We start from the raw sequence: 25262 nt of genomic DNA on the forward strand, positions 1-25262 counted from the left end.
GTGCTTTGGGAAATCCCTTTAATGGAGACTTCTTGATGTGGAGTGTTCAAATCGCTTCAGGGAAACCTCATGGTGACTTTATTGCGCTTCGGGGAAACCTCACAAAGCCTTTGATGTGCTTCAGGGGATCCTCACGGAGCTTTCTTGGTGATTTGGGGAATCGGATATGGCTACTACTCACGGACCCAGTGTGATCATTGTCAATTGTCAAGCAACTGGGTTTTGGATTCAGATCACGAAGGTAGGGATGCATTGGGTTGGTAGAGTGTGGTGGAAATCGGAGCAAAGCCTCAACACCCTACCTGGTCGCCGCCATCTTCACTCTGATGAATGTCAGAAAACACCATTCAATGAAGATGTGAAACATGGCTACTTTCTATGCTATAAAACTGTCCACAGTAAATTCATGTAACTCAGAGACACTGAGAATATTTTAGGCATTTAATTCCTTATTTTTTTCTTATTTTTCTTCTTTACACATAACACACACAAACACAAACATAAACAAACATGATATGGTGTTGGTCCTGATTTCTTTTGCCTTCTGATTGCTAGGAGCAGGCTGGAATACTGATCATCTTAATCAAGAACTTGATTTTTTTAAAGTTTCAAAACTATAAAAGAAATGATTCATGACTTGTACATTCAAAAAATAAAAATTAGCTATCAACCACTTGTTACTCATTGCTAAATAACTGATAATGTTAATCACCATTTTTATAACTATGTTGACAGCTCCTACAGTTATGAATGGAAATTAGGAAATCCAACTTTATGACAAAGGTCGTAATGAAAACTGGCCTTCCTATTTTTACAAAGGGACACAAATACGTTCATTGTTTTGTTTTCTGTCATGTAGAATGTCTCATTCTTTACAGTGGCACAATAGGCATGATGCCACAGTATAGTGTTTTGAGGTTAAGAAAGTATTTCTGCTTCAAGGAAACAACTTGTATTGTCATATGGTGCTGGTATCCAATATCCAATACTGGTAGTATAGCAACTGATACAGGTATTATAATGTTAGAATACTTTCTAAAGTCTTTACATTTTGGATATTTGTTGGTCATCAGCAAAAAGCAAAAAACAGCCATGTTATTAGGCACTATAATGAAATAATAAGCCTGTTCTACAAAGTGCATTCTATTTATATTAAATCCATTTTAAGTTTTCCCTTGAGTGAAACAATTTTTTTAGTTGCAATTCCCAAAATAACAATATTTCTTTCAAATTCCTTACTCTTTCTTGCTATGGCAATTGGCAAAAAGGCTCAGTCTAACGTATGTATTTTTTTTATCCAGTCTGTTATTTATTTTTCAGTCTACCCTTTTCATCCATGATCTCTAATTCATTTGGGCACCATGAGAAAAAAGCTGAAGTAGAAAAACAGAGAGCTAACGTTTGATCTTTATGAAACGGATTCTAATAATTGTGTATTTCTTACTGCCACTACAAAAAGATGGTCTTAACAAAAGGTATTGCAATAAAACAAAACCACTCTCTCATCCTGTGCAAAATATCGCATATAGTTTAGAGCAGTGTATTATAAACAATATTTCTACATTAAATAATATAAAATGAAAAGCCTCAAAATTCCAGTTCATAAGCTGTTCTAGAAAAATTATAAACCAACCCTACATTTAATTTTATTTTAGCAGGACTACGAGAAACAAAATTAGTCTCAAGTTGCCACACAATTAGGCCATGATTTATCTTTTGACTCTGATATTAGAAAATCATCACTTCAGATTAACCATTACCATTTTTGTCTTCCCTCATTCATTCCATTCCATTGGTGACAATCTTGTTTAAATGCAACCAGATAAGATAATAGCTGACATTTCCTGTATTAGATAAAATGTTTGAAAATGGGAATTTCATTATTCAACGTAAGTTAAGAATAAGTGCCTTAAGAAATTAAAAAAATGTATAAATGATCTATAAAATCTTGAAAGAATATTGCATGCATGTAAATCTAGTGTAAAAAAAGCATTTTAGAAATACAGATTAAAATATTTTACTTTGAATTTGAATACACAATAAATACAATTCAATGAAAGTTGATATTTCATAGAATTACAGCGTCATAGATTTGGAAAAAGTCAAATAAACAAGAAATAGAATAGGGACTACCTCCTACTTATGCAACAATACAGTTTGAAGCAAGCAAAATAGACAGTTTCGTATGTTAAGTCATAAAAGAAATGGACAAAATATATCAATGTCCAAACTCTCAGTGATCCTCCAGTAATTACTGACTTTCATTGAATTGTATCATGTCCAAATAATTAGACTATCATGTACAATCCTGTTCCTCACAATCTATAAATTAAGGCATCAATGAAAAAGACTGTGTCAAAGATGAATGAATATTCACAGGTATTCCTATCATTCCTTACTTCTGATATTCTATTTTTTCTTCAGCATTGCTAAGAACTTCACCTGAAGCACTTGGAGATATGTTTCAGAAGGGGCATTGGTCTTACCTGATATGCTCCTTCTCGGTGTGATGAGAGAGAATCCAAGGAATGGGTTATCTCTGCTTTTCTGCCTGGAGACTATCAATCTTCTGGCCATGCCTCCTTTGCCTGCATGTCCCCCCAGTTTAGATGAAGGCATAGCAATTGACTTGACATCTTTGCTGTGCTGCTGTTGGCCACTCCTGGACTCCTGGACTCTGGACTAGACAGTCACCAGAGTGGAGTTGGATTCTCTCTCAGCACACCGAGAAGGAGCATATCAGGTAAGACCAATGCCCCTTCTCCAACGTCCTGAGTAGAGAATCCAAGGAATGGGACATACCAAAGCCAGCAGTCCTAAGGGAGGGTAGCAGTCTGGTCCTGGGTCCTGGTCCTGCACCCTCTGGAGTACCAGCCTGCTGAAGGCCGCTTCAGCTGACATGAAGGCATCCAGTTTGTAGTGTCTAATGAACGGGGATGGAGAGGACCATGTTGCTGCTTGACAGATTTTGTCTATGGGGGCCTGTGTCACCCATGCAGTGGTAGTAGCCGTGCTTCTGATGGAATGGGCAGGCACTCACCGCGGTACCAGGAGAGCCTGGAGCTCATATGCCTTGGCAATGCAGGCCTGTATCCACCAGCCCACTGTCGATGGTGTGACCTTGTTGCCCTATGTTGAGGGCTGGAAGGACACAAATCTGTCTTCCTGAAAGAAAAAGTCCTCTTTATGTAGATGCGGAGGGCTCTCCTAACATCCAAAGCAGTGGTAGGTTTTGACTTTTTTTACTACCGGTTCTGTGGGCGTGGCTAGGTGGGTGTGGCTTGGCTTGGTGGGCGTTGCTTGGTGGGTGTGGCAAGAGAAATATATTGTAAAATCTTCATTCCCACCCCACTCCAGGGGAAAGTTACTGCAAAATCCCCATTTCCTCCCAATCAGTTGGGACTTGGGAGGCAGAGAATAGATGGGGGTGGGGCCAGTCAGAATTTTTACTACCAGTTCTCAGAACTACTCAAAATTTCCGCTACCGGTTCTCCAGAACTGGTCAGAACCTGCTGAAACCCACCTCTGGTCCTCTGATAGACAGAGCGGCCATTTCTGATACTTGCCTGGCCGATGTAATCCCCACAAGGAAGGCTACCTTGCATGTAAGAAAGTGCAAGTTGGGTGCTCGTAGTGGCTTGAAAGGGGCAGCTGTGGGAGATTGCAAGACATTGTGCAGATCCCAGGTAGAGAATCTGTGCACCAATGGAGGCTTGAGGTTAGTTGCGCCTCAAATAAAGGTGTGCACAATAGGGTGTTGAGTGAGGGACTCCAAGTCCCCACATGATAAAACCGAGGACAGGACTGCCACCTCTCTACGGATGGTATTGGGAGACAGGCCCTTCCTGGAGGAATTCCAGAATCTGGGCTACTGATACAGGTGTGGGATCAATGCCAGCCTTGGAACACCAGCTGCAAAAGGCCTTCCAAGTTGCATCATAAATCCTGTTGGTGGATGGCCTCCTAGAGGCCTGGATAGTTTGTATTACTCTGGAGAAGAAATTGTCCAGACTCAGACTCAGAACTCTCCGCTCAAGTGCCAGATGGTCAGTTGGAGCCACTGCAGTTCCGGATGGACCAAGGCCTCCTGGCTGAGGGAGGTTCTGTCCTGAGAGATCCTCCATGGTTGGGACACCAACAGGTTGACCAGGTCGGCAAACCTGTCCCTGACTCCATGGTATCGCTAAATAGGATGCAAATTCAAGCTGGTACTGAAAGTGCGGATTAGCAAAGGTGGCTGTTGAGCAGGCTGAAACCTCCTGTGTTAAGGCACAGGACCCAAGGGGAAATTCTTATTCACTCGCCCATGCCCCGGTCGGAAGATTTGAAGCTTCAGGCAGCCGTGGGAGAGGTTTTCGGACCTCTTAAGCCCCACGGTTGCCAGGAACGGACCCGGGAAGGTGAGTGGCGGATGGCGGCGGCCATGTTTGTGGCGCCGGCGGGGTAGTGAGCCGGCCTGTTTTCTACCTTGGTCGTGTGATGTTGGGCCCTTTCCCTCGGCTGTGAATACGAACTGCAGCGGAGGGAGAAGTGGTGAACTGGAGCAGCAGCGGTTCTTTGGCGTTTGGACAGCTTTTGCCATTTTTCCATCTTCCGCTCCTGTCGTTTCCACTATGTGGCTCTGGCCATGAAGGCTTTCTTGACTTATTCTCCTGCGGCCTTTGTTCATCCTGGCGGCCTTTTGCGGCCCTTTGTGGCCTGCTATGGCCTGTTGCGGCCTCTATTTTCATCTGGGCGTCCTTGTTCCCTACTGTCCTTCGGCCCCTCGGGGGAGGCCTTGCCTTTTCGTGAGGCCTCTTGGAGGGTTTTGGAGAGACTTGGAGAGACCTGGTCTCTGGAGCGAGCCGGACCCGGACATTCCAGGGGTGCTGGTGGCAGAGATGGAGTGACCCCTGGTGGGCATGGGCTGGACGAATCTGGAGCTGGTTATTGGAGGACTGCCTGAGGCCGGCAGAGAGTAAGACAATGGAGGTACCTTGGTCTGTTTCCTGGCCTGTTCTTTTTCCCGATACTGTGATATCATCGACAGTTTCCTGGCCTTTTGCGATCTTTATGGCCATATATTATGACTTTGTGGGTCATCAGGAACCGAGAGGAGACTTGTCTGGGAACAGCAAATTTCATCGAGAGTGGACACGAAACACCAACCCCACCGTTTTTTTCTCATGTTTAGGACTTGGCTTTGGACTATCTATCCTGGACTTAAGAACTCATATTTATTGGACCAAACTAAGATCTGGGTCCGGATATTGACCAGGAGATACCATCATGACTGTCCATTGACCGGATTATTATATGTCCGTCCTTAACTGAGGGCTAATTTTATATTATCATCTTAGCCAATTTCGAGATGGAGCCAGTTTTTCGCCGATTTTTATTATGCGATATTCCTCAATTGAACTCTTGCGCCTGCGAGGTGCCCCTGCCTCGCAGGAATGGCCCCCTACATTACCGAGGGCCGGCCTCAATGACGGGTCTTGGGATCCAAAGAGGTGGCATGCGCGTAGAAAGAACCTATGGGGATTTTTAGATAGGGAACTTTTAAGGGGGGGGAGGGTAAGGGCGGGTGCTGGGGGTAGCCCGCCGAGGGAGGGGCCAGTCACTGCGCGTGTTTGCGGCGGGGTTTCAATAGGTCCGGAGGTTTTGGGGGAGGGTGATGTTCCTGACGATGAGGGTGGTTCCATCTGTGTGGTTAGTGGAAAAGGCAGATATGGCGGGGGGGGCGTATCGAGAGTTGGGAGCACGTGTTCGATGTCTGAAAGCGATCACGTGCTCCGGCCCCTCAGTTCCTACCCGTTCCTCGGGCGGCCATGATCCTCAGAGCTTGGATCTTCGGTTGATGTTATGTAATGCCCGGTCCATGGCTAATAAAGCTCCCCTGATTTGCGATCTTATTCAGGGGGAGTCCGCGGACCTTATGGGCATTACGGAGACCTGGTTGGGTCCAGAGGGGGGGGTTCCCCTTGTTGAGCTGTGCCCTCCAGGTTTCCGAGCATTTCATCAGCCGAGGGCCCAAGGTAGGGGTGGGGGGGTGGCGGTTGTCATTAAGGAAGATCTAGAGCCAAGGGAGGCCACTGTTCCTCAGATTGCCGGCTGTGAATCCCTCTATGTGAGGTGGGGCCATAGGAATCAGTTGGGCTTGTTGATCGCGTACCTGGCTCTTTGCTGCGTGACCACAGCCCTGCCCGAGCTGTTGGAGGTACTTGCCGCTGTGGCGGTTGAGACCCCCAGACTTATAGTCATGGGGGATTTCAACCTACCATCAGCTGGCTTGTTATTGACTGCAGCTCGGGAGTTCCAGGCTTCCATGACGGCCTTGGACCTGATTCGAGTAAATGATGGCCCTACGCACATGGGGGGAGGCACGCTGGATCTGATTTATATCTCTGGACAGTGGTTAAATGATCTGGAATAAGATGATTTTGTAACAGAACCAATGTCATGGTCCGATCATTTTCTCCTTCGCCTAGACTTCCGAACCGCCATTCACCATCGCAGGGAGACGGAACCTATACGGTGGTTCCGTTCCAGGCGCCTGATGGACCCCAAGAGGTTCCTGACGGAGCATGGGCCATTCCCTGAGGATCTGGCCCACGGCACGACTGAGGAACTACTTGTGGCCTGGGAACAGGCCGCGGCTGGGGCCTTGGACCGTGTCGTGCCTTTGCGGCCTCTGACCCGGTGCAGATCTCGTCCGGCCCCTTGGTTCTCCGAGGGGCTGAGGGAGATGAAACACCGGAGAAGACGCCTAGAGAGCACCTGGAGGTCCACTCGTTCCGAAGCTGATCAGACACTAGTTAGGTCCTATTCTAGGACCTACCTAGTGGCAATGAGGGAGGCAAGGCGTTCCTACGCCTCCACCCTCATTGCGTCGGCAGATAACCACCCGGCCGCCCTGTTTCGGGTGACCCGCTCCCTCCTTCATCAGGAGGTGCGGGATGACCCTTTGCAGGGACATGCCGAGGAGTTTAGTGGTTATCTATACGATAAAATCGCTCAGCTCCAGGATGGTCTGGACAGAAATTGGGATGATCCAAGCGAGGGAGAGGAGGCACGTGTTGTTGAGTCTGTCTGGGATGAGTTTGACCCTGTGGCTCCCGAGGACGTGGACAGGTTGTTGGGGAGGCTTCACGCCACTACATGTTTACTGGACCCGTGTCCTTCCTGGCTGGTACTGGCCACTCAGGAGGTGACACGAGGCTGGCTCCAGAGGATTATTAACGCTTCTTTGTTGGAAGGGGTTTTCCCTGCCGCCTTGAAAGAGGCGGTGGTGAGACCCCTCCTCAAGAAGCCCTCTTTGGATCCTGCTATTTTGGGTAATTACCGTCCAGTCTCCAACCTTCGCTTTGTTGCGAAGGTTGTAGAGAGTGCTGTGGCGCGACAGCTACCCCAATACCTGGATGAAGCCGTCTATCTAGACCCGTTCCAGTCCGGCTTCCGACCCGGATACAGCACGGAGACAGCTTTGGTCGCATTGGTGGATGACCTCTGGAGGGCCAGGGCCAGGGGTTATTCCTCTGCCCTGGTCCTATTAGACCTCTCAGCGGCTTTTGATACCATCGACCATGGTATCTTGCTGCGCCGGTTGGAGGGATTGGGAGTGGGAGGCACCGTGTATCGGTGGTTCTCCCCCTATCTCTCCGACCGGTCGCAGACGGTGTTGACAGGGGGGCAGAGGTCGACCGCGAGGTGCCTCACTTATGGGGTGCCGCAGGGGTCGATCCTCTCGCCCCTTCTGTTCAACATCTATATGAAGCCGTTGGGTGAGATCATCAGTGGCTTCGGGGTGAGATACCAGCAGTACGCTGATGACATCCAGCTGTACTTTTCCACCCCGGGCCACCCCAATGAAGTTGTTGAAGTGCTGTCCCGGTGTTTGGAAGCCGTACGGGTCTGGATGGGGAGAAACAGGCTCAAGCTTAATCCCTCCAAGACGGAGTGGCTGTGGATGCCGGCATCCCGATTCAGTCAGCTGCAGCCACAGCTGACTGTTGGAGGCGAGTTATAGGCCCCAAAGGATAGGGTGCGCAACTTAGGTGTCCTCCTGGATGAACGGCTGTCGTTTGAAGATCATTTGACGGCCGTCGCCAGGAGGGCCTTCCACCAGGTGCGCCTGGTTCGGCAGTTGCGCCCCTTCCTTGATCGGGATGCCTTGTGCACAGTCACTCATGCGCTCGTTACCTCTCGCTTGGATTATTGTAATGCTCTCTACATGGGGCTCCCCTTGAGGTGCACTCGGAGGCTTCAGATAGTCCAGAATGCAGCTGCGCGGGTGATAGAGGGAGCTACGCGTAGCTCCCACGTAACACCGCTCCTGCGCAGACTGCACTGGCTACCTGTGGCCTTTCGAGTGCACTTTAAGGTTTTGGTTATGACCTTTAAAGCGCTCCATGGCTTAGGGCCTGGGTACTTACGGGACCGCCTGCTGTTACCGCATGCCTCCCACCGACCCGTACGCTCTCACAGAGAGGGACTTCTCAGGGTGCCGTCCGCCAAGCAATGTCGGCTGGCGGCCCCCAGGGGAAGGTCCTTCTCTGTGGGGGCTCCCACACTCTGGAACGAGCTTCCCCCGGGTTTACGTCAAATACCCGATCTTCGGACCTTTCGCCGCAAACTGAAGACACATCTTTTCACTCGCACGGGGCTGGCTTAAGTTTTATCGATTTTAAATTTCTTATTACTAATTTTAAATGGGGTTTTAGTTTTTTATATATTTTAAAGTTTTTAGGCTAATTATAATAAGTTTTTTAACTTGCATTTTAAATTGTATATTGTATTGTCTGTTTTTTACTTTTGCCTGTACACCGCCCTGAGTCCTTCGGGAGAAGGGCGGTATAAAAATAAAATAAAAAAAAATAAAATAAAAAAAAAACTCTGTCCACCACCAAACTTAGCTCCACAGGCTGAAACCGCCTGCCCCGAGCTGTCCTCAAATATCAAGCCTCGGTTGCCCGGAACTGCCGCATTATGGCTAATACAAAATGGTCAGCTTAATGTGACCAATATTCCTCTTCACCTCAGGGGCTAAAAGGGCTCAGGCCCAGGGCCCTTCACACTGACCCCTCTGAGGTCTTAAGCTGTATTGGAGGGCCGAGAACTGCACCCTATGACAGCTGTGCCCTCTGTTTAAAATAAGTACCCAAAATAGTCGCTGCTTGCTGTAAATGCCGCAGGACTCCCCTCTTCCTCAAAAAACTTGCAACTGTTAAAAAACAAATTATTATTTAAGTACCAAGAAGCAACCCAAATCCATGTCCTTTTGAGCTCAGGACTGAGTTGAAACTGGGAGTGTCTGCAAAAGGGGCATCCCTTCAAGTTTGAACCCAGTGCATAGAGCCCGAAGACACAGAGTGATACTCAGGCATGGAGTCTCAAGTTCTCCAGGAGGAAAATTTTCAGTTATGTTTTTTTTTTTTAATTCAAAAGTTTTACAAGAAAATTTTTTTCCCCTTTCCCCCCAGCCCCCTCCCCCCTCCCTTCACAAACCCCCCTCCCTCCTGACTTCCCGGAACAAACACAAGGTATAGTTAAAAATAAAACAAACACTGGGAAGTGGCTCAACAGGCTAATGCAGCCTGTTATTAACACACAGCTGCCTGCAATTACAATTACTGCAGGCTCGAGTCCCACCAGGTCCAAGGTTGACTCAGCCTTCCATCCTTTATAAGGTAGGTAAAATGAGGACCCAGATTGTTGGGGGGGCAATACAAGTTGACTTTGTATATAATATACAAATGGATGAGACTGTTGCCTTACACAATGTAAGCCGCCCTGAGTCTTCGGAGAAGGGTGGGATATAAATTCAAATTAAAAAAAATATGCTAAAAATGTTTTCCCCCCAAAACTATTATACCAATTTTCCCTCTCTAGCTCTGACTTCCTCCTTACATAACCAAAATCCTTCAAAAAAATTAACAATTAACAGTAATAAAATATATAAATCAATAGAACAGATTAATCCTAAAGTATTTAAAACCAGCTAATGCATAAAAATCCAATCCAATTCAGAGAATATCTCCCTTATAGCTTCTATAAACCATATAATCACCCCATTTTTCCCCAAGTCTTTCTTACATAAGATCTTTCGAGAATATTCTATTTACAATTCAGTACAACACATTATATAATTTCAATACAGGAAATTACAGTATCTATTCAACTTTAGTCCTTCCTTGTCAAAATCCAATATAAATCCAAATATCTAGTCTTTTATGATAGATGTGAAATATATAATCAACCCATTTCTTCCAGATCTTTCTCACATATAGTCTTTCAGGAACGCTAATATTTTTATCTGTTAATATTTCAGAAAAAGCTTCTTTCAAGGATAATACTTTTGTCTCTTGCATTTTTTTTGATGCATTAGTCTCTGTCTTTCCTTCATTACTCCTTTTGAAAAGTCAATCACAATATTTCCTAATAGTTCCTTATGTCCAACAATCCACAAGTTACTGCCATATATTCCATCAGTCTGGGAAGAGAACTCTTGTAAAGCATTAACCCTGTGAATTTTTTCAGTTCGGGAGGCAGCCTCTTGTAACACAGATTCAGGCATTTCATCCAAACTTTTTAAAAAGAGCCTCTTTACATCATCTTGTTTATTCACGATCATATCTTCATTTTTATCCATTTTTGCTTGGATCTCCTCCATTCCATTTTCCAAGTACTGATTACACTGGTTAATTTCCTCCAAGCTCTCATCCAAAATGTAAAATTCTTGCTGAGAGTCCGCTCATGAAATACTTAAACAAACTAAAATAATCCAACAGTCCACAGTCCAGCACAATAAGATAAAGTCTCCATTCAGTTTCACTTTCTCAGCAAGTAAGCGCCATTTTGTTTCATTATGTTGATTGTAGATGAAAGAAAAAAAAAGTTTAAAAAAAATAGAAGTCAGATTTAATACTTGCAATTTAAATGACTGATCTTCTGTGTTTGTTCCGTCTGCTTATAAAAATCCATAACAATCACTTGAAGCAGAAGTGTTTGCTCTCTTCTCTTTCTGCCGAAGCAGAGACACGCTGGGTCTGGAGCTGCTGCAGAGGGATTTCCAGGGAACTTTCCCCTTCGAGTTCCCCGCTTTCAAATCAAGAAAGCGGGGCCTCTAGAGAGTTCTACCTATCCCTCCTCTGCTCTTTCCTTTCCCCTTTACCGGGGAAAGTACTTTCAGCCGGCGAACAGCTGATATTTGCTGTTTTCACCGGCTTTTTACAGAATCCCAGCACGGGCGCCCTTAGGGCGTCCTTCGGAGAGAGCGGAGCCACTGGAAGTCACCGAAAATTTTCAGTTATGTTTATTTTATTTATTTATTTATTATATTTGTATACTGCCCTTCTCCCGAAGGACTCAGGGCGGTTCACAGCCAATAAAAAACACAATACATAGAATACAAATTAAAAACTATATAAAAAACTGATTCAATAACGGCCTAAAAATTTAGATACAATTTAAAACCCCATTTAAAACCCCCAATTAAAACCCATAAATTTAAAAAACTAACCCAGTCCTGCGCAGATGAATAAATGCGTTTTAAGCTCGCGACGAAAGGTTCGGAGGTCCGGAAGTTGACGGAGTCCCGGGGGGAGTTCGTTCCAGAGGGCGGGAGCCCCCACAGAGAAGGCCCTTCCCCTGGGCGTCGCCAGACGACACTGTCGCGCCGACGGCACCCTGAGGAGTCCCTCTCTGTGAGAGCGCACGGGTCGGTGGGAGGTATTCGGTAGCAGTAGGCGGTCCCGTAAATAGCCCGGCCCTGATGTTGAAGCCGTTTCTGCTCAAACAACTCTGCTGGCCGAAGACTGAGTCGAAACTGGGAGGACAGGCAAAGAAGGCGTGGCCAGAGGATTGATAGACTCAGTCTCCAGGCAGAAAGACAGATAACCCATTCCTTGGATTCTCTACTCAGCACACTGGAGAATGGTCTGTTCCAAGAGGTTAATGCTAAATAACAAATGTCCAAAACATTGGGAAAGAATTCTAGCATTATAATATTTATACTACACTACCAATGTGCTGGATACCAGCACCGTACAGCATGGCGAAATTAAGTTGGACTAAAATTCTAGATTGGTCATCAAAGGGCAGCTTCATTTACAGAATATTATTATAGTATGTTCTGAATCAAGTCTGAGATTTTGCCATTTCATTACTTGAAACAAATCCACGAATTAAATAAAACAAAATATATTGTCAGATTTGATAAGTTCCACATATAAAGCCTCATGTAAAAAACTTACCATGATGACCCTGTCAACACAGAAGTCAGTGTGGCCTAAGCTCATACGGTGTCATTGCTTAAATCTACAATGCAAGAATGGACCATATTATGAAATAAGTAAAATTTGATTTAAACATAATGAAATAAGAAGATAGCTGTAAAATAATTTAGGCATGGAAACCTCTGTATCTCTTTTATGTAATATCCTCATTAGATTTACCGAGGAATGAATCAATGCACCCTGGTACTGAACGGTCACTTGCATGATGTAGGAGGAGGTAGGAGTTTTTTGTATGTTCATGGCCTTGAGTTATATATAAAGTAATAAAGGTGGGATAAAAATCTAATACATAAATAACACATAAAGAAATGAAGCCGCTAGGGTGAAGAGAGTTCTAAGTTATTTTTTTAGCATATATGAGAAAGGATGGCCCATATTACTTCTCAAGTTGTTATTGGGCTCCAACTTTTGTGAAGTCTTGTTAGCGCAGACAATGTTGATAGATGGTGATGATGATGATCCATTATAATAAAAGGAAGAATATGAGTTGTAGCATTTTTAATACTCATATTCTTTCATATTACTTTGTACATGCGGATCTCTACTTTCATACCTAGAAACTCAATTTCTCTCTTTTTAACTGGAGCACATAATTTACAGTGTTCTATAGCTTTTATGACAATAGTTTTAGCTTTGCTGCATGAACTGCTAACATCGGCATTGACAAAAAACTGAAAAAAAGACTGTATCCCACAATGGTTTACAGCTATTAATTTTTTTTAAAAAAAAAATGCATTTATATATTATAATTTGATGTGTTGATAGTTTTTGAAGTACAGTCCGATGTAAACTTCAAAAGATAATGAATATTACATTACTACGGAGCTGACAGAAAAAGTTCAAAATTAGGACACTGAGGCTATTTATAGACACTCAACCATATTTAAGGACTACAATCATATTCCCTCAATGGTTTGGAATGATTTTTTCCCATTTTACAGCACTTGAGGGTGTTAGCAAAAACTGCCTGCACATCAAGATCTTTCAAGGAGGCCAACCAACAAACCTCCATGGAGCTGAGATGTTTAAACCACCAGTTTCCCTAATGTCTTGCTTCCTTTGCCTCACAACTATTTCCAGTCTTCTGATCTCCAAAATAAACAGTGTACACGTCTTCTCTTCAGCATCCTGAACATTTCTTATTTTAATGCTTTATTTACTTCTCTCCACTGTGGGTGGGCTTGGTTTAAAACAATGCTGAATGAAGACCTACTTTGTGAAAATGAACAACAAAGACTTCAGAAGCAACTTACACAATAAACCTAGTTACACGTTGCTCATGGCAGTATTTCAATATACAATGAAAACAGAATCCTCTCAAAAATGCTTTTTGTATAATTGGTCAGGAGCTGAGAACCACAAAACGTTGTTGTATTTATTCTTCCTGACATCTTGTGTTCAATCCCATTTGGAAGACTACAAAGTTTTAATCTGAAGGGTGAAATCCATAGGCTTGAAACACTTCTAAAGAGTTAACCAGTGTTTAAACCTTACTGTACCCGTTCAAAAATAAAAAAATATGCAGTGTTGATTCAATTTTAACTATCATTTTGCACTGCATACTATGATAGCAATTGATTCTCATGGCTTTTTTTTCTTTAGATCTCAACATAGTCTTCTGCATACGGTAGCTTCACATTTTCACATCTACTTTAATTTATTTTTATTTGATTTATATAATCATTTATAGACAATCCATTTCTCAAAAAGCTTGAGGCAATTTTCATACATAGATAAAACCAGCAGCAAAACAACCTAATTACAGCTAGTCCTTAACTTACGACCACAATTGAGCCCAAAATTTATGTTGCGAAGTGAGACAGTTGTTAAGTGAATTTTGCCCCATTTTATGACCTTTCTTGCCACAGTTGTTAAGTGAATCACTACAGCTTTTAAGTTAGTAACACAATTGTTAAGAGAATCTGGCTTTCCCGTTGACTTTGCTTCTCAGAAGGTCACAAAAGGGAATCAGATCATCCCCAGATACTGCAACCGTCATAAATTTGCCAAGCATCCAAATTTTGATGACATGATCATTAACATACAGCAACAGTTGTAAGTGTGAAAAACGGTCATGTCACTTTTTTCAGTGATATTGTAACTTTGAATGGTCAGTAAATGAACTGTTGTAAGTGGAGGACTGTCTGTAATTAAAGCAATCTAGTTCGCCAGAAATCAATGTTTTGCAGAATACAAGAGGCTTTAAGGTCTTTTAAGTAAAAATCAGAAGGCTGGAGGCATTCCTTATTATTGAAGGCAAGGTGTTCCAAAGGGATGTGAGATGAAGCACTTACAAAATGGCCACCTGGTTACCTAAAGTCATGCTGGGTAAGCTAGTTCCCCAACATCTTCTGACTCCTATATACACCCTAGCTCAGTGGTGGCGAACCTTTTACTCACCAAGTGCCGAACAGGTCCGTGCTTCATGTGCTTGGCGCACGCGAGTGCCATCTGTGCTAACACATGATTCCTCCCTCATGCGCTGTGCACGCAACTGCACCATCTGCGCATGCGCAGATTTTGCACGAGCCCCCACCGTGTGCTGTGCATACAAACACACCATCTGTGTTTGTGCCCCATGTGCTGCGTGTGCAATTGCATCATCTGCGCATGCACATTTTTATGTGTGCAATGCAATGCACACACACAAACGCCATCTGCGCATGCATGCACTGCGCACCAGTATTCTCGTGTGCATGCGCAAAAGCGCACACATGCACAGAAGAGCTCCAAAACCAGCTGGGCCCCCTGAATTGCATGCATGCACACCAAAGGCCCGAACACCAGCCGGGGGGCACGCACATCCACAGCTGCAGTTGACTTGGGCAACAGCTCACATGCCTGGAAAAATGGCTCTGCGTGCCACTTCCAGCACGTGTGCCATAGGTTCACCATCACGGTCCTAGCTCCTCAGTTTATCTATCTCTTTTTCTGTGAAATTGCCAAAGTTACAGAATGCCTCTGGGGGCCCACTTCAATTTTTGGAAATAACAATGATGGTGGCACTACAACAACTTCACATTTATCCTTTTTAATTAAAAGAATGTTGCATATGGTGGAAGGGCAGGATACGAACTTCAGTATTCCATTTCCAAATTATATTTCACGAATCTGTTCTACCAATGACCTGTCATGTGGCCATACAAAAGAGGCAAATTGAACATTATCTTCCTTCCTATCTTGAAGTTTGCCTTATTACCTGTAAAAGGAAGTGGGTTCAGTTAAACACCATAATCTATGCAGAATATAAGGTTCAGCCCTAAGTTTGTTGACTTGCTTTGAGGATGGGTGTGTCTGTTTCCTTTTCACCCTTTCTGTTTGCATAACTGTAAAACCTGGGCTTTTCCAGGTATGTTGATATTCCCCTTTGGGTTTTTAGTAACCTTGTTATAATCTCTCATTAGTTAGCTTGCTAGTATAAGTGGTGCATTTTTATATAAGCTAAGTGAGTTTATGTAATTTATATATCAACTGCGTTGCTTCCAAAGAAAAATAAGTGTAACCAAATCTTCAGATGCATTTTTAAAACAAAACAAGACAGGGCCTTTATACTTTAGTCTTACTGGAAGCCTTATTTGAGGTAAAAGAAACCTAAAAATATTAGATTTCTTACAGACTTTAGGAAATTTTTACCACTTTTATTTCATCAATCTCCTGATGAATGTTCTTGCAGGCCATTCAGTTTTTTTTAAAAAAATACAGGTAGTTCTTGACTTACAACAGTTCATTTAGTGACTGTTCAAAGTTACAACCTCACTGAAAAAAGTGACTTATGGCCATTTTTCACACTTATGACCGTTGCAACATCCCCGTGGTCAAGTGATCAAAATTCAGACACTTGGCAATTCAGACACATAATTATGACCTTCGCAGTGCCCTGGAATCATGTGATCACCGTTTATGACCTTCTGACAAGCGAAATCAATGGGGAAGGCAGCTTCACTTAACAACCAGGTTACTAATTTAACAACTGCAATGATTCACTTAACAACTGTGGCAAGAAAAGTCATAAAATGGGGCAAAACTCACTTAGCAAATGCCTCACTTAGCAATTTTGGGCTCAATTGTGGTCGTAAGCTAAGGACTACCTATACACAAACTTAGCAAACAAAAATCAAATTTGCCATTGATAGACTTAACACATTCACATGCAGTATTCTGAAACTGCTCTGAAATTGCAGAGAATTCTACTGAGCACTATGTCTTAATTTTTCAATTCTCAATAAAACTATCCAGTTGTCAATCTTCTCTAATCCAAACCAGAATAATTAATTTTATTGTGCTCACATTGCTTCAGGTTTTCAATAACCATTCTGACATGAAGGGAAGATCTCCACTGACCCAAAATGCAAACAATTATAGTTACCATAAATCTGCCACAGCAAGATGATAAAGAATAATTAGTAATAGTACTAATTAATATTAGTAATAGTTAGCAATCTTATTTAACAAAATACAGTTTGGTAATTTATTAACTTGTCACATGTTCTTCTTACTAAGGAATCTGGTATTTTAATAATCAGTCCAACTCACTGCTTTGAAATAGAAAGGAAATCAACCTCAGTTCTATTAGGGGGGTAGGGATGAGATGAAAAGGATTTCCAGAGAAATTAAAGAAATTAAGCGGCTACATGTGGGATTAGACTGTCTTCTGCTCTATTAATTCTGTTCCTGTAAGTATTTCTTATATCTAGTTATCCAGTAATACATAGTTATCCGGTAAAGACATACATTTTAATTCATGTTTACTTAGTAAAAAATTGTGTTAATAAAAACATGAAAGAATGAGAACAGTACAGTAATTAAGTAATTTGCATAGTGCACCAAAGGCAAAAATGAAGGAAAAGATTCCAAGATGTATGAACTATTTGAATTCTTTATAATATTCGAGTTCTGTTTAATATTGCTGTTTCTTGCCTTATTTTGATATTTGTTTAAATGACTCATAATTATAGATTTTTTGTGGTGGTGGTGGGGGGTTTTGTTATCACAAATATTACAACATTAGAACAATTAAAAAAACCTGTTTATGTTTGAATATTATTTGTCTCTAGTAAGGGAACTGGAAGTGAAACTAAGCCAAACTGAATTGTCATTTTGAAGTGATTGTTGGATGTGAAAGTTGGCAAGTTCAATATTTAAGAAAACCTTACACCTTGTCATTTCCCTTGGAGCATGCTACAGTTTGTCTGTAAAGAATCAAGAATCTCAGCATGCTGCTTCTTGCAGGGACAGGCTGGGTAATAGGGAAACCCTTTTGAAAAAGAGCTTCCTAGTGCGTCAATCAGCACTATGCTTCCAAAGGCAAAGAAAGGCCGATGTAATTGCGCTCTGAGATAAGGCAGGGCTGTCAGTGGAAAATAGCGCAGCAAACTTCCTGTTCAATATGAAAGAAAAGAAAAGCAGACAAAGTGGTGTGTATCAGGAAGTCTTTGACTTGTACATCTAAAATTGGAACCAGGGAACAAAAGGACGTTACCTGGTGGTTTTTGAAAAGCTTGACTCAGCAATGAGGAGCAGCTCTTTTGATCAAGAAATGCTTGCCACTCATTCGTGTTGTTACAAGGCAAAAGCTGTATTTCACAGAATATGGGAGTGGCAGTGACACCATGCTTCAAGAGACGAGGTGGGGATGTTCTTTCCAAAGTTTGTCATTCTTTTCCCCAGACCAAGGGCATGCCAATCAAACTCAATGAAAAAATGTACATGGAATGGGGTTCAGTGCAAGAATTTGAAGCAAATGTCGTTCTTTTCTTTTTTTCTATCTGTCTGTCTGTCTGTCTATCTAATTAGTACAGCTGCCCATCTTAGATAATGACTCTGAGCAGCATACATAATAAAACAAAATACATAAACCATTAAATTTAAGTTTTAGATTTAAATTAAAAGATAAAAAGCAAGATTAAAAATGAAAGACAAAATGGAAGAAAAGCATATGAAAGAGTGCTTTATCATACAGTCATCTGGCAGGTTGCACTCTGTCCTGGAATCCCCAAGCTAGTTGGCAATGCCATGTTTTAAGGGCCTTCCAGAGGGCCAACAGGGACAGAGCAACCTCTCCTAATTGGAACTGATGTTACACAGGGAGGGGGCTATAGCAGAAAAGTCTTTCCTCCTAGGTCCTTCCTGATGAAATTCCTTGGCTGATAGGATCCGCAATAAACCTGTCCTCTTCCTTTTTTCTATCGGCTTTAAGTGAAACTCTAGTAGATTGTTAAAACAAACCCAAAACTGGATTATTTTGCTAAATTCTTAGAATGAACAAACAAACAAACAAACAAAATTTTAAAAAAAATATTTGGAATGAAGTCCATCCTCCATCAAGATACACATGGCCCCCAATTTTCTGGTTTTAGAAGAACTGTGAAGACCTGGGTCTTTTCCCAGGCTTTTCGCTAGGGAGGGAGAGAGAGAGATGGGATGTTGGTCTTACCTGATACACTCCTTCTTGTTGAATGGAGACAGCATCCAGGAATGGGTAGTCCTCGTCTGCTAGCCTATAGGACTGAGTCTGTCAAAGCTGCGAGGATACGCCTCCACCAACGGTCCCCAGTTTTTGGTGAAGGCATAGAGACAGACTCGACGTGTCTTTATCAGAAGTTCTCTGTCAAATGGTTCTTGGTAGTATTTATTGAAAACCCGTGGTCCTGAAACACCTGGATGGTGATTCAGAGATCCTCCCATGCCTGGGGTTCGGAGGCAGACTGGATCAGAATATCACCCAGATAGCACTGGACATGCATGGGGAGAGCCTGGAGGTGTGCCGCTAAGCTAGCCAACAATTTTGTGAATGCCCTGGGTGCTGAGGACAGGCCGAAAGGCAAAGTCTTGTACTGATAATGATGGCCTGTGTAATAAAATCGTAGATACTGCCAATGTCCTGGTAAAATGGAAACATGGAGCTAAGTTTCTGAAATATCAATAGAGATGAGGAAGTCACCCTCTCTTACACCGTCCAAAATGAACTGAAGAGATTGCATCTTGAACTGCTTAAGTTCAAGATGCATACGCAGATAAGATGGTTCAGCCTTTTCAGATCCAGAATTTCCCTGTACCCCCAAAAGGTTCAGAATTACGAAGAGGATGGAATAGAATCCCATCCCCTGTTGGTCCTCTGGAACCGGTTGGATCGCTCAGATATCCAACAGAAGTTGAATAACTGTTTCCATAAGGCCTTGTTTGGTCCTGTTCCCTGAAACAGAGCAGTGAATGAAAAACCTTAGGGGTGTGGAGAAGAATTCTAGGGAGAGGCCCAAATGGACCATCTCCAGAATCTATGCATGTCCTCCCATTGCCTGGCAAAATTGGCCAGGCGGCCACGAATGGGAGGTTGGTGTGCAGTTATTTCTGGCGCTTGAAAGAATGGCTTCCTCCCCCTTGAAAGGGCCATTTAGGGGGAAACTGTTTATACCTCCCCGCCCTAACCTGTGGCTGATCCTGTCTTCTGAAGGAAGGAGCACTGTGGATGCGGCAGCCCAAATCCACTATCTGACCCCCCAAAGGACTTATGGTGAAAGTAAGGCAATGGGTGGGAATCCACCCGCCGGGAGAGAAATAGGAGGACGTTATGTTTGTTCCAGGATTCCACCAGAATCGGATCCAAGGAATCTCTGAATAACCGCTCCCTTGAAAACGGGGCAAGACCAGTCTCCACTTTGGCATCTGCCTGCCACTGGCAGAACCACAGGAGTCGTCTGGAAGCCACTGAAGAGGCGATGGCCTTTGACTCAAACCATGCTGTGTTAAGCATTGCGTCTGCGGAGAATTCCATGGCAGCTGACAGTTTGTTCAGGTCTTGGTGAGACCGTATGTCCACGGCAGGGATTCTATCCTGCAGTTGATGTAACCACATCAATGAAGCCGTATTAAAAAAGGAGGCCACTGTGGATGCCTTAACCGCCCAAGCAGTGGCCTGGTGGGCTTTCCTAAGCGACTGCTCGGTTTGTCTGTCTTCAGGCCGAAGGGTATCCTCCGGCGAATTCGCCATTACCGAAGGTGCACCCAAGGCTGCCACTGGGGCATCAACCACGGGCACATAAAGTGATTTGGATAAGTCTGGGTCCATATTATAAAATCTTTTGTCCAGAGTGCTGGGATTTGCTCCCGCCCCTTGAGAAGCCTACTGCCTTTGCACAACGTTCAAAAATAACTTGGGCAAAGGTACAACTTCGGCCTCTGCCGCTGGTTCAGAGAACAGTGAGCCCCTAGCTTCCACTGTTTCTGGTGGTTGATCCGGAGCTGACAAATGTCCTGCTAGGTGAACAGTATTTCTAGTTTTGTACAGCAAGGATTTGAACAAAGCCGGACAGAAAAGACCAGTAAAGGCTGGCTGGTCAGGTGTTAAGCCTTTGTCCTCTGACAGTTCTAAGTTCCTGGGCATCTCTTCCTCTGAATGTGATTGATTGGAGGAAGCAGAGGAGTATGGATCCTGCGTGGGCAAAAATTCCCCGAAGCCTGGGTCATCAGAGGGAGATCCAGAGGCCGAAGCAGCTCTCTGGCTTTGTTGCAAGCCAACTGCCATTCCCTGCTTAATAGCCTCTGAGATTAAGGCTTCCATGCCATGCCAGTAGGGAGATAAATTTCCTGTGTTTCCCCTGAGCAGATTCCCACTGCAGTCCTGTTGCAGTTGGGGTAAAGGTTGCCTCTATGGATAAGGCTCTTTGCCTTAAAGGCTGCCTAAAAGATTCAATCTGTCAATTGTTGCTGGACAGATTGAATCCTGCTGCCAAATGCTGCTCTCCAGCGTCTGGAGATAAAAGCCTGGGGAGGCCAGCTGTCAAAGGCTTCAGGTCTCGCCAACGGTTGTCCCGCATTTTGGCAGGAACTGGCCTGACTAAGGGCATGAGGTGCTTCTCTGTGGTCAGCTTCCTTCAGTGCCCTGGCCACCTCTCGGTCAATTGACTTCTGGCACCGCGCTGCCTCGCACTCTGCCGCCTTTGAATTTTTGGCAAAGGCCCTTGTGCTCTTTGGGAGCTTGGCCTCAGCTTTCCTGCTTGCGGGCTTCGCTTTGCCCTGGCCGGGCTTGCTTTTGCTGAACCGGCTTGTCCACTTAAAGCGTCAGCTGTGCTCTCCACTATAAATTTAACTCCAAGCAGGCTCGCCTTAGAACACTCTGCTGCCAAAAAAAAGGTGGCTGGTGGTGACTCACGAGTATGCCCGGAGACTGGGCAGAGGCTCAAAATGTTGGAGGCTTGAATCCGCGGTGCCGGCTGTCTGAACGACAGTCCGAGGCTCACCTGTCAGCCTTGACTAATGGTGCAGCTCTCGCCGAGCCGGAATATGAAGGATTGCTGAATGTGCTCCGCGAAGCCCAAGGGCCAGCGCTGCAAGCGAAGCTCAATTTGGCTGCTTGGTCAGAATCACCTCCCGGTGATCTGACCTGTCACAGTGCAGCCCTCAGCAGGCTCGAGCTAAAAGCTCTTCTCGCTGGAATTCAGTGGTGATACAACTTTCAAAGTTGGTGACATAGCTGACCTGTTGGAAGTACAGCTGTCAAACAGTTTGGAGAAGTATCCAGGAATTTGTAGACCTAAGCAAAAACACGTCTGTCTTTAGCTAGGACTGAGTCAAAACCTGGGGACCATTGGTGAAGGCGTGTCCTCTCAGCTTTGACGGACTCAGTCCTATAGGCTAGCAGACAAGGACTACCCATTCCTGGAAGCTGTCTCCACCACAATGGAGAACCCTTGCTTCACACCATCAAGGCTGTTTTTCTTCCTATCTTTAATCTCTTTTCTTTTATTGGTTTTACTGTAATTTGTTTGTTCTGATTGTTGTGAGTTGCCCAGAATCTGGTGGCTTACACCTTTAATAAGTTATTGTTTATTTATTTTAAGTAGCTAGAGGAATAGCTGAAATAGAATCTTAATTTGATTTTTCCTGACTCCTGCAAGTTAAAGATAGCAATCCCTTTCTATTCATGCTAAGGTAGGGTTTAGTTGCATTACATAACAGCATAATCAGCAAGACATTTACATGTAGAAGATTACACAAGATGCCCGAATAAAAGACTGGCTCTTCCTTTTTCAGATTTCAGCCTTACACTTAAGGCCCGTATCAATTTGGACAGTGTGTAGTGAATTTATTTCTGCCCCAGTTTACTATTAAAAACTGATTTAGAAGGTGACTGACAAATCTAAACAGCTAGCAAATCTCTTCCTTCTCTCCACAATAAGCCAATGTATCGTGCAATATTTAGTACATATATGAAGAACAATATAGGAAATAAAAGCTCTCTAAATATCAAAATACTATAAAATGCAGGAAAAGCAACACTGATACTAAAATAGTATTTTAAAATAGCATAACTTTTGTCATCCAAAGCTCAGCTGCACAAGCACCTTTTCAGCATCGAACTAAAAAAATGAAATGAGAAGTTGGCTATTTCTTATTTTCAGTACTGTGAATAAAAGATTCCCTTTTACCGACCTTATGGTACCTTCAAAATTACAAAGTCTTTTGAAAGCTCATCTTGGATATTATCAAATGAGAGGCATTTGCTGAAACTTAAAAGCTTAAGCAGGAAGGATTTTATATGTCACTTATTTCCAGAAAGAAATTCATTTTATTTTAGCTGACATATTTTTCTCCTCACACATAAAGCTTATTGCAAATAGTGGCTGATTTTTATTGTACATCACCTTGAAAGTTTAATATTGGAAAGAGATAAAAATACTGTAAACTAATAAATGTATATTTACTTAATATCAAAATTAAGTTCTTCCTAAAGAGCAAATCCAGCTTTCACATACAATCAAAAAACTACTTCTTCAAACACTAACCTAACCCTTTTCTATATCACCCCGCGCCCCTCACCCCAAATTTACTCCACCTGACTTAGTCCTCATATTATACTAAATAAGGGACGTCACAGTGGTCACAATAAACAATAGTTATGCATTTCAATTGCACAATAGACCTAAATGGGACATCAGCTGCAGTATGCCAGCCCTTATACAAAGATACATCACAAAAGGTGAACAAACTGAATAAAATGAAGTAAAACAACAAAAGTTGGTCAGAGATGTAATGCTTACAATGCACAGGATCCCTGTATGGCTTTACAAAGCAAACTGTTCTTGAACCTACCATATTTTTCAGACTATAAGATGCACCGGAGTATAAGACACATCTTAGTTTTGAAGAGGAAAATTTTAAAAAAGCTGATTGGCAGGTGGATCGGCCTCCTGGAATATCCCCAATCAGCTGTTCCCAGAGGTGAATTTTAGCAACAGGTTCATTAGTTGTAAGCTCTGCACCTTTAAGAGGCGCAGGTTTCAGAGGCCTTTTTTCCTGCCTCTGAAATCTCCTCTCAGAGGCTCTTTTTCTGAAGCCCCATTTCGGAGGCTTTTTTTCTGCCTCTGAAACCTCCATTTGAGAGCAGGGCAGGGATGCATTCGGAGTATAAGATGCACCCAGATTTTCACCCTCTTTTTTGGGGGGAAAAAGGTGCGTCTTATACTCTCAAAAATACGGTAACTTGTTTTAAAAATGAGACTCTAAAGATAATGTAAAGAAAAAGATGGCTTTGTTTTAAAAAAATGCAATTAAGCTGCTGAGGAAAAAAGTCTGTTCATCATTTTTTAAAAACAATGCATCCGGTTACAAATAATATTTATTTTTCTAAGATGTTCTGCAATGACTTTTTCATGTAGAGAGACAGGCATGTAATTGATGTAATTTTTACAGGTGCCTCATTTTCGTAAGTCTTTTAAAATGCAATTACTCCTTTCCCAGCTTGTCTTCTTTAGATATGAATGTATTTCTTGATATTTCACTTTTCATATTTTTGTGGGAGGCTCTCTCTGTGTGTGTGCGTGTGTGCGTGCATATATAAATAGGTTTTGGTGCAAAACCTTGGATTTTTTCAACATTATTTTTCACATTTGAAGTAGGTTGTTCTCACCATTCTAGAAATTTTTAAGATTGAAACTGATGGAATTATGAATTTGCCACACACCCACAGTTTTACATATCCTTAATTTGTAAAGCATAATTAAAAAGCACTTTGTGTGCAAAAATTATTTAGAAATTTAAAAGCACTACTAAATTCATTCTTAGTACTTCAGGATAGGCTAAAACTGCTTACTTGGAAGTAAATCTCTTTGAATGTACATTATGCATACGACTGCACCATTATATTCAATGTAATATAGAAATCTTGTATAGTGCAACAGCTATAAAATCCATCTACAACCTTTAAATGATTTGTTTTAGACCTAGGATTGGCAGTGTATATGGAAAACCAATTAGTTTAGAAAATTATTACCAGTATAAACCTGGAAGATATTGAAAACCTGCAATATACTTCATTGAACATTTTTATGCCCCTCTCCCAAATTCTTTCATGTACATGTTCAGCATTTTTTTTTTCAGTTTTAAGAGCTGAGATTATTTTAAAATTATTTCTATTGACAGATTTCAATGTTGTTGCATACTACACTGCATGATACTGTCTGACATCTGAAAGTATGCTTGTAGTCTTTTTTATTTCTTTCTCAGGATCAAGATTTGAGAATGAGAAACTATTTAATGCAAGGAACATTAATAGAACCTCTGTGAAAGGTCCCGATTATTCATTTCTAACATTTGTACATGAAAATAAAATGAAATTAAAATATAACTTATGTTGTGAAAATATTTCCTTCCCTTTTATTTTATGACACATGGTGTCCCAAAGAGAACAGAGTTATGGAAATGAAACCCCAATCATGTGAATTGCATAAGTTATACAGATAAAATTAATTAACAATGCTAAACACTTGAATAATTTTTCTACCAACTTTATATGGTGCCTACCAGACAGCATATGTTGTCTGGCTTGCTAATATTAATTATGCAATCCGTTACAACCTTTGATTGTCCATGTTTAGTAGTTCTAAGCTGATAGATTTTGCTTAACGCGAATACATTTTTCGAGGGATCAAATAAGCTTGCTGCTAGGGAAAAGGATGCATTATGTAATCACTTTGCCAAATAATAATACCT

General features: G+C 42.7%; 1 protein-coding gene and 1 long non-coding RNA gene across 4 annotated transcripts in view; both read right to left on the minus strand.

The window, feature by feature from the left end:
• The window catches only part of LOC131200886 (uncharacterized), a 63296-nt gene extending 51002 nt beyond the window's left edge, over positions 1-12294 (minus strand). The window contains exons 1-2 of the long non-coding RNA XR_009155721.1: positions 12234-12294; positions 1761-1844 (exon numbers count right to left, since the gene is read on the minus strand). This is a non-coding gene — a long non-coding RNA (uncharacterized LOC131200886). The remainder of the gene's footprint in view (positions 1-1760; positions 1845-12233) is intronic.
• RNLS (renalase, FAD dependent amine oxidase) overlaps positions 1-25262 on the minus strand; it is a 156647-nt gene that overhangs the window by 105690 nt on the left and 25695 nt on the right. The gene's annotated exons all lie outside the window — the stretch shown is intronic.

This window comes from Ahaetulla prasina, chromosome 6, assembly GCF_028640845.1.
Source record: "Ahaetulla prasina isolate Xishuangbanna chromosome 6, ASM2864084v1, whole genome shotgun sequence".
In the NCBI taxonomy this organism is placed as follows: Eukaryota; Metazoa; Chordata; class Lepidosauria; order Squamata; family Colubridae; genus Ahaetulla; species Ahaetulla prasina.